General features: G+C 38.3%; 1 pseudogene; it reads right to left on the bottom strand.

Annotated features, from left to right (window-relative positions):
- Positions 1 to 8,697: 8,697 nt before the first annotated feature.
- On the bottom strand, positions 8,698 to 10,008 carry LOC136329774 (DDB1- and CUL4-associated factor 8 pseudogene; annotated as a pseudogene).
- Positions 10,009 to 10,750: the final 742 nt, after the last annotated feature.

The following is a 10,750-nucleotide window of genomic DNA, read 5'->3' as shown; positions in this document are numbered from 1 at the left end:
GCTGGATGAAGGAAGGTGAAGAAATTACACTCTCTATACACACACACACACATAACACAAAGTATATATATATGTATACATAACACATGGAGAGAGACAACAGTGTGGTGATAACCAAAGGGAAAGGGGGCTGAGGATAGGGGGAGGTAGGCACGGGTGGGGGGATGGAGACGGAAAGAGACTTCTGCTTGAGGTGATGGGACTACGATGTGGTATGTAGATGATGTTTTATTTATTGTACACTTAAAACCTGTATGGTTTTGCAAGCCAATGGAAGTCCAATAAATCCAATTTAAAAATAATAGATATAAATAAGTAATGCCAGGGGTTCCAGGTTCTCAAGCAATAAAGCTCATGGTGGAAGCAGCAGGCCTGGGCTCCAGTTCCTCTGGAGAAGCCTGAAGCTGAATAGACTCCATGATGACATGGTTAAGGAATCCTCCCCTCCCGTGTGAAAGTGCTCCAACATGTATGGTCAGAAAAATGTTTTCAAAGACTCTTTGAAAAGAGCTATTTAAGAATCTGAATATAGTTTTGAAACAATAAAAACCATTTGTTTTGTGTTTTGATCAGTCTGAAAATATGTGACACTGTAGCCCAAGGAACTGGAAGAACTCCCAAAAGTCTAATTTACCATATCCTACAGCTCACTAGAGAGTTCCACTTGTAACACAGGGCTTCTGGGGAAAAAGGATTTTTACATTTACACTTAGAAGCTAGTGTAATTACTCCATTAGTAGTGTCGACATAACCTCACTCTAAAGAAAAATCTAAACTAACTTTTATGTAATATTACATGATAAGAGATTAATTTTGGAGGATGGATGGCATATTTTTTTGGGGGGGATACTTTTAAACAGCTCTATTATGGGAAAGAGGGAATGAGGAGTGACTTTTTGAGTATTTTTCATAATTTTTTATAGATATTTAGAATTTATTATGGAATAAAGACTAAGGAGGAAGGAAAGGAAGGAGAGAGGGAAGAATGATGGGAGAAAATAAATTATGCAGTTAGTAAAAAGTACTGGAAAAAAACTTTGAGAGTATCTAGACAGAATATAAAACCCACATCAGAAACATTTAGCATTTTTCTATGAAACCACAAAGCAAAGCCATTCACTGTTTTGAGTACTAACTAAAGATTGTCTCTGGGGAAAAATGAATGCCTATGGTCATGACCACATCTTTTTAACAAAAAATTTCAAATTGTTTTGTCTATTTTGAAAATAAAGTCTGTTGACCAATGTTACCCTGATAAATTTAATTTTCTAAATAAAAAAAGAAAAAAGAAAAAAATTCAGCAATGTTGATTGATAAGATAAAAAATAATGCAGCAACATAAACAAAAACATACCATAAGAATGAATGAAATAAATTACATAATAGCACCAAGAAATAAAATTACTTTAAAAATTATTGTTTTGGTTGTTCTTCTTTGTTTGATTCTTGTGTGAGGTACATATACGTATGTATGAGTCAGACTCAGCAAAATGTTGTTATTTTTCCCCCCAATACACACGCACTTCAAGTAGTTGATTTTTATTTCAGGGTCAGGAAAAAAATGCTTGAGCCCTACTTGAGAGCCAACCTGGGAACTGTAGGAAAATCTTCCACCCACAGGGAAACACAGACAATGACAGGTTCCTAATAGTTTCATTTCATGTGAAAGAAAAATACAATCAGGGATAATGTGGGAACCAGAGTGGACAGGTACCCATTTCTCAAAGACTGTCCAGTGCTCTTGAGGACCAGAAGTACAGAGAGACAGAACAGAAACCGCAAGAATCATGTTATCTAAAATGAGAGGGAAAAAATTTCCTTGGTTTCCTATAAACACAAATAAGCAATATAGTTTATTCATTCCCTTTAGACATCTTAAAGATATTCTTTCTGTTACTGTTGACTAACCTGTCAAACTTCTTGTGTGTAGAATTTTTATTGAGTATGATATGCAATGGCAAAAAAAAAAAAGGTATTCTGTTTAGTTTTTTGTTTTTGTTTTTCCCCATTAAGCCTTGTAAGATATCCAGTATTAAATAAAAGGCATGCCATCCTGGTTTATTCATTTTATCCACTTAATTTTATCTTATTAAAAATGTTGAGGAAATCCATTGACATATGGTTGGTTTTGAAGGCATATGATTGAGAGATTTTAAATATAAGCAATGAATTTTTTAATATAGAAAAATATTAATATTTTTAATTTGTTTTTATTAAGTGAGAGGAGGGGAAGCAGACAGACAGACTCCTGTATGCTCACGGACCAGGAGACACCATAAGCCCCCTGTGGGACGATGCTGTGTCCATCTAGGGCCATTGCTCAGTTGCTTGGAAACCAAGCTATTTTTAGCACCTGAAGCAGAGGCCACTGAGCCAACCTCAGTGCCTGGGGGACAACTCTCTCTAATCTGAGCCATGGCTGCAGGAGGAGAAGAGAAAGAGAAAGAGAGAGAGGAGGAGAGGGTGAGGGGTGCAGAAGCAGATGGTCCCTTCTCCTGTGTGCCCTGACCAGGAATCAAACCTAGGACATTCATATGCCAGGCCAACGCTCTACTGTTGAGCCAACTGAAAATATTAGTATTTCTATCAAAGAAAATGTAGGGACAATTGCTATAATTTTATATCTCAGCTTACTAGCAGTTTTCTTATGAAATTCAAATTATTTAACTCTGTCATTTGCCTCAGTCAGAATGGCACTTCAATAAAAACTTATTTGCTACAGCCTGCAAGTTGGGAAGAATAAAAGAGAAGATGGGAAATTTTCTTTAAGGGTCCAAGATTCCCATGCAAATGCATTTGGCATAAGTCAGGCTCACCAAAAAAAGAAGTAATAGAGTTATTTCCATGAGCTGGTATAATTTCTTATAAAAATGTATCTGAAGAACAGGATTAGTGTGACCAATTTACTGTAAGCTTAAAAAGTCCATTCCAATGTTATGTCTCCATGTGAGTCACCTCTAACTTCTGAGGTCAACTGGCACTTGCTGTCTAAACATCAGTGAGTGTCTCCTTAAAGGTGGCCAAAAATCTGTCATCTTTGACTTCATAGGCACTCAATAGGAACATCAGAGAAAAATGCCAGCTGACTTTTAACATGCTGTTTAACAACCAGCCACCAATAGAGAAAAACTTCAGATGATGCATTATGTGAATTTAGGACCTTTCAAAAACTCTCCTCATCATTTGGACTCTAAGAATTTCTTTTAAAATTATCCTTTAAAAATAATCTTTAAGATATCAACCTATCTGCAACAGAGACCTGTCGTAGAATTTAAATGGTTTTCACTCTAGACTCAAGCATGTCTGGGCATAACTGGAGGACCAGTGAGGTGTAATCACCAGGAATCTATTTATATATACATATATACACATATATATATGTATATATATACACACATATATATTTTAGAGAGGAGAGAGAAAGGGAGAGAGAGAAACAGAGAGAGAGAAGGGGGAGGAACTGGAAGCATCAACTCCCATATGTGCCTTGACCAGGCAAGCCCAGGGTTTCGAACTGGCGACCTCAGCATTTCCAGGTTGACACTTTATCCACTGTGCCACCACAGGTCAGGCAGGAATCTATTTATATTGATTGGCAACCAGCCAACTGGGAGAAGAATTGACACTAAGAAAGTGTTAAAATGAACTAACTAGTTTAAATGACAAACAGTAGGCAAGTGTCTGAAGACAGAATTGATTCTGAGGACTTGGATGCTATTTCACTCCTGGCCCACCTCCATAGATGGTTGTCTTAAGATCAAGTGAAAGCTGGAGGAGCTGTGTCTGCATAAGCTCTGTACCATATTTGAGACCACCAGGGATCTACCATATCATTGCCTGTGGTAGCCCTAATGCTGGCAGCGGTGTTGGGATGAACAGTGGCGGCATCATGAGCAGTCAGTGGCATTGAAAAAGTCAACAATAGTGGTGCTTTCAGAGCCTTAGGCAGAGGTGCCCATCATGCTTCAGCAGCCCATCAACATCAAGGACATAGACAATGCCTTTAGAGGGCACTCACTTCAAAGCAGCCACCTTTGCCATGGACACTTATGTCCACAGCAATAGAGGGCAATGTAGGCAGAAGCATATCAAACCAAAGAACCCCAGGCCCTTGTTGCAAGAAGACAATGGAAACAATCGCCTTGGATTTTCATTCAATTTAACTGTTATTAAAAAAAAAAAAAAAACTATCTTAAAATTTAGTGGCTCATAGAGCATCTTATTATTTTTTAATGATTCTATAAGTTGCCTGAAACTCAGCTAAATGGTTCTATTTTAGCTATTTACTAATAACGAACCACACACAGCTCAGTGGCCTAAAACACATTTGCCTTATTATTTCTCATAACTCTGATGAATTCGGGCTCAATTAAGTGGTGGTTCTGCTTGTTTTGCTTGGGGTGTTCCATGTCACTGAAGTCAGATAGCAGGTGGAATGGATTAGCCTTGATGGTTTACATGTCTTGGGTTTAGGAACAGCTGAGCTCAGATGAGATGGTTGAAATTCTTGTCTTCTTTGTCTAAATCGCACAACCTCTCCCTCTCCACGGAGCTCCTCCTAGTGGTCTCTCCACTCCAGCATGTAGTTGGATTTATGCTTCAGCTCATGAGTCTCCTAAAAGCAAAAGCAGAAGTTGCTTTGGCCTCTTCAGGCTTAGATTTGAAAGTGGCACAGTGTCACTTTCACCACATTCTATGGGTTAAAATAAACCACAGGGTCACTTTGATTCACCATAGGATAGAAACTGCACAGAATGTAAATACCAGGAGGCATGGTACATTTGGAGGTGAGTATTACAACTTTCAAACTAATGGAACCAAAATCCCACTATTTAATGATTATTGTATTTTTATTCTTGGAATGGTAGAACCTGGAAAACACAGGTAGAAAAATTGGTAGAAGACAAAGCAGCCTCAAAACATTGTGTAAACTCCTCTCAACCTTACACAGTGGCTCTCAACTGCTTGTTTCAGTGTGATTTATTAGTAGAGCAAGAAAGCCAGTGTTTTAAGTTAAAACATTCAAATCTATAATCTCATTACCTTTTGTTAAGTCTCCATAACATTCATAATAGGCAACTCTAGATAAAGGCCAGAATAATGAGCAGTGGCTAGTTTGAACAAAGATTTCTCGTCAGTTATCCAGTTTTTGCATCTCTGAGATTATCCTGGAATCATGAGTTCAACTCCAAGTGTTCAATACGAACTTGGTATTGGCCAGTGTACTTAAGCTGAGATTAAGCATTCTACCTACCTACAATTTATATGCTTCTTGGATATCTGGAATAATTCCAAAGATCTTGGTCTCAGGATGTGTCTACAGACCAGCTAAAAATGACTCCATCTTCCCAGTATTCAAGCCTTTTGTTCTTGGTTGAAATTCAGACTGTCACATAGTAGGACCTCCTAGGGTCAATGGTTCTTGACTGTGTTTGTCTTTGAGACTCTTAATAATTTGAAGACCCTCTCAACAAAATGCATGGATTTAAAAGCAGTATAAAATTTCAGAGGTCTTCTCTATAGCTTTATAAACTATCTAGACTTATTCATGAACTATCACAGGCTCACAAATTGCACAGTTAAGAGTCCCTATCGATAAAATATCTCCCTTTCTGCTTACTTGCACCCCTCTTTCTACTCATCTTATCTTAAGACCCAAAATCAATTCAAAATAGAATGGAAAATAGGCACAAGACAGACTTTTGGTCTGTTCTATTTATATATGGATGTATATGTAATATAGTGTATATAATATGCATTATATAAATAGGTCATATATAGTATATACATTACTTGCACATAACATAATATAGTATTTTATATGAATATATATATATATCTACACACAGACATATTTCTAAGCTTGTTAAACAAGAGTCAGATTTATAAAACAAACAAATAAAAATTAGTTTCTTTATATCTCTATGATCAACCCAAACTTTCTCCTTAGCCAGAATTTGATGTATTATTAAACAAATATTACTTCTTTAGGTAAAATGTCTTGCCCTATGCAACTCACCTCTCTCCATACTAGTCTGGGTTCATGGAGAGATGTGTAGTGTATGTCACCACACAATGAAGAAAACAGAGTCTCAAATCCCAGTGCAGTTCTTTATTGGCCTATGGGCTGGGTCAGTCCCTGCACTAAGTGCTGAGGTGCCCTGGACCCACTGTGGGCATCTTGCTGGCACTTGATGCTCAAGTGGGAGGCTGATGCTTCCTGTGGTCTCATCTCTCTCACTCAGCATCTTCCTGGTGTCACAGACCTCTCTCACTCTGCTGTATCTCCATCTGACCCGGGCCAGGGCTTCCATCCCACAGACCCTCTTGCAGTTTATCCCAGCCTCACCATGGCCAACCCCATGTGGCAGGCCCTCTGCTTTTAGCCAGCTGCTAGCCTGCTCTCTCTCTCTCTCTCTCTCTCTCTCTCTCTCTCTTTGTACTCACTGTGACCCAGCTGCCCTAACTCCACCTGGAAACTAAGGGTAACTGGGAAAACAAAATGCCGGCTGTCACTCTGACCAAGCCTCCATGCCTCTCTCACTACACTGATCTACTGATCTGAAGTGGCCACCTCAGATAATATAAGGGGCAGTCTCTTCTGAGAATCCCAGGCCCAGGGCCTCAGTTCCTCCCGTTCCCTTTGACCCTGCCTCCTATTTCTCTGTCAGAGGAGTTCTGACACACTGCTTATTTTTCGCCTCTCACACTTGTGTCTCCTCCCATTGAATGTCTTGAGCTAAAAGTTGTAAATTCGGTGCTTTTCCTCCGTCCACATCACATTTTCCTTTTGTAGCAAATCTCATAGCCTAACAATTTGTCAGAAGCAGATATCTTCTCCACACATATCAGAAACTTTAATTAGAGATCCTCATATATATTGCTCACAAAAATTAGGGGATATTTCAAAATGAATATGAAGCAATAAAATAAAGCATTTGATTTTTTTTATTAAACAAGAATATCAGAAAAGAAAACCACAAGTCAAAGAAAGTTGTTCAATTATGCAAATGAGATGCAAAACCAACTCATTTCATTGGTGAAAATGCACTATACAAAAGGCTGCAAGTACTGGAGTATTTGCACGTTCCCTGATCCCCTAATTTTTATGAGCATTCTGTTCAGCAAATTGCCTTCTCTGAATACAAGCACAAATGTAACCTTCAAATTTATATTAACACCCTAGAAGGTATGAAATTTTAAATAAAAATGACAAGAAAAACAAGCGACTATAAACATACATATGATGCCTATTGAAATTTATGTTACTACTTATAAGAACCTTTCTTTTTCATTGTTCTTCCCTATTTTCCCAGTGTAGCTCATCAAGATTAGTCAAATGGTTTTGCCTAGACTCTGCAAGCCTCATTTGAAAATCCTATTGTTTATAAAGCTGCACATTCAGCTTCTCAGTACCATGAAAGACTGTAAGTCAAATGTGTTCTGAAGCTAGGACATGTACTGGAAACAAAATAAATACCTATAAATACAATAAAAGCATTTTTTCTGTAAGACTTTCCCTTTCATCTGGGGGAGGCAGGTAAGGGAGGTATATTGGGTGATGTTCCCAATTTTTACATATTTTTGCATATACTATATATAATATAAGCTATATGTGCAGCACTTATATTTGAATTTTCATATCATCCTTTTCAAATTAACTCCAAATTATGAATAATGAGAAGAGAAGGAGTTCTGGGTTTAAAATCATGAAAGTGAAGGTTTCTTTCTTTCCTTTTTTTTATAAGTATAAATAAATCTATTGCATCATGAAGTTATTCTTAAAGTTAGATAAAATACTTTTTTCTAAATATTTGGAATTCTTATATTCCTAGCTGGTACCTTCTAGGAGATGATTGTCCCTTGAGAACTTTGTGGTAGGTCATCCTGTGAGAGTTCTCAGCCACGAAACTTCACAGGAATTCAACGTATAAGGTAAACAATGTCATGAGATTTAACTTAACTTTCACTAGCCCCATCTACTCAAATTAAGAAACATTAACATAAAAATTCATAAAGTGGGAAAACCCCCAAAGTTAGTGATTCTAGACAAATAAATTATATATCTTACTGGGAATTTCTCTAGCCACTTTTCTCCCCATTATTTTATCTCTGTGCATGTGTGTGTGCGTGTGTAGGTGAGAGTCTGTGTGTATGTGCATGTGTGTATGTGTGTGCATTTTACTTACTTTTAAAGAATAAATGCATTTCTATAATTTTTAGCTCAACTGAAGAACTTCATAATATATTGCTAAAGATAAGAAAAGGTGTTAGTTTTCAGAATGTCAAAAATGAGAAGATAGAGTCAATAAGCCCATTAATATTTTCATCAGAATTGGGAATCTTTACAGGACAGTCATAAGAGAAAAAAGGAAAAGAGGTATAAATAAATTGCTTATATATTCACATAGAAGTAAGTTGTAAAGAAAGAGGAACAAAGAAGCCGAGTGAGAAAAAAAGAATGAGGGAGGAAGAATGTGTGAGAGGAAGGAAAGAAAGTATAGAGAAGAGGTGAAAGGTGGTTTCTACTGTGGAAAATCAAAGACAAAGGCAAATCTATTAGTTAAATTTCAAACTTAAAGTTCAGCCTCCTGAGGTGACCTCTAGCTGGAGCATATACCAGGCATTAGGGGTGGCAGGCCCTGCTCATGGTCTTGGTGCTTTTCCTGCTTGGGTACATCTGAGGCACCAGAAGACTCATCTGAGTGAATCCAGCCTCCAACCCCAGGAGCTACCCTGCAGCGGTAGTGACGGCAACGACTTCTCTGCCAGGTGATGCATGAGCAATAAAAACATGTGGCTGTGCAACAGGTCAGTGCAGCCCAAGCTCTCTCCATCTAGTTCCTGCTTATTCCTCTTAATCACATTCTTTAACCCAAAAAGCTTAGTGGCAGCTTAGTTGTAGGTACCCCGATCTTGGCATCATGGTCATAGCATCACAGGTTAAGTAATGGTGGTCTCAAGACAGTTTACAGTACCTGCCCTGTCCGCCTCCATGAACTGAATGATCTGACAGGGTGATTTCCCCCAGAGGCAGATATGCCTGCCATCACTACTGCGCCACAAACTCACGGCTGGGGCCGCAAAAAATAATGTCTTTGACTGCAGCATGTGTTCCATGCCCCTTATATCTTTTAATGTACTGGGCTCCATCACAATGAGAGGAATGGAAGAGATAAATATCTTCATCACTGTAATTGTCCAGGAGGCCTGTGTCATCATGGCTGTACCCAAAGCCAGGTGATCCTTACTTTGGAATCACAGTTGACCAGGTGATGAGGACAGAATGTCTTGAGTACTCCATATTTCTCATTCTCATCAGTTTTCCTCTGGTCATAAATTCTTACCTACTGGTCTCTCCCATCCACAGCAAACTGTTAGGTATTGGCAGGATTCACAAAGATTGTATACAGTCCCACTTTCCTCTTGTTATTTTTTGTTACTACCAGTTTTGAAGCTGGCTGGTCTCGTCTGAAGTTAATGGCAAAGACAACTGCATCTTCTTCACCTGAAGTTAGGAATTTAAAAGGGGAGCTGGGTCCATAGCCAACTTATGGCAGGCTCACCTATGTTGGGTCACATGCTTAGAAATTCTGCTGTGTAGCAAAGCAGATAACTATATTTTTCGCACCTGCCCATCACCGGCACATGTGGCCAGGGTGGATTTGCCAGAATTGGGAAGGAACTTGACGTGAAAGACATTATTTCTGCGACCAATATCAAAGTCCAGTAGTGACTGCTGATGTGCCCAACTGCCAACATCACTGTAAGGTCATCACTGCTAATGGCCAGCCGGGTGCCACACTGGTTAAAGTGAACACTATTGATATAATCACAATGGCCCTCAAGACCATACTGCAGGTGGAAATGCTGCACAAAAACTCTTGACCCACAGGCTTAATACACAAAGCAAGAACTTGAACCAGCTGCCAATCTCAAAGGACATTCTAGCAACTGGGGTGGGGGGGACAGATGTCTCTGAGGACACCTAATCTTCCAGGTCCTCATCTTCCTAATCCTCATCTAAAAATACTGATGAAGAGGAAGGTTTCAATAATCAGTATTCCAAAATGCAGTTTGACTTCTTTGAATTCCGAAGAGGACTAAGCATAGGCTAGTCAGCAGCTGATTGATGCACCGATCTAAAAGACACATTAAAATATCACAAGAATAAAATGACGGTGATCCAGTTAACTAGGTTTCTATCTTGGTTCCTTATACAGCTGTAGTATGTCCCAGACTTTTCTACTTGAATAGAAAAAAAAACAAAACAGTGAATGGTTTAACAACAGGACCAATAAGGCCCAAATTTCCTTGCGTAGAACATGTACCCTCAAGATTTTTGAGACCAGCTGCCTGACAGTCCCCTGAAATTGGCCAATATAGAATTAGCATTCTCAAGTCAAATATTAAATTGCAAAATCACCTTGAGAATAATCATTTAAAGCTAACACCTTGCATAAGCTTTCCAAAAAGTTGTTTAGCTCAGAAAAATTATAAAAGAGACTCCCCCCAAAAAGGAAATACAAAATATTTTGCAGATATGGAAGATCAAAAAGAGAAATAGATATCTTTCGAATAATACTTTGTAATAACATCCATGTAAGTTATCCCTTGTGTTTGGGTGAGTGATACCACATAGTTCTAGTGACAGAAAACAGAAATGGAAGAAAATCTCACATAAAATTATAATATAATGTTCAATTCAAGGTGTAAATCACCTATTTTGAACATAAAGAAGTACAAACAG

This window comes from Saccopteryx bilineata, chromosome 3 (genome assembly GCF_036850765.1).
Source record: "Saccopteryx bilineata isolate mSacBil1 chromosome 3, mSacBil1_pri_phased_curated, whole genome shotgun sequence".
Lineage (NCBI taxonomy): Eukaryota > Metazoa > Chordata > Mammalia > Chiroptera > Emballonuridae > Saccopteryx > Saccopteryx bilineata.
The sequence above is the reverse complement of the archived record's forward strand: the minus strand, read 5'-3'. Positions and strand labels throughout refer to the sequence as shown.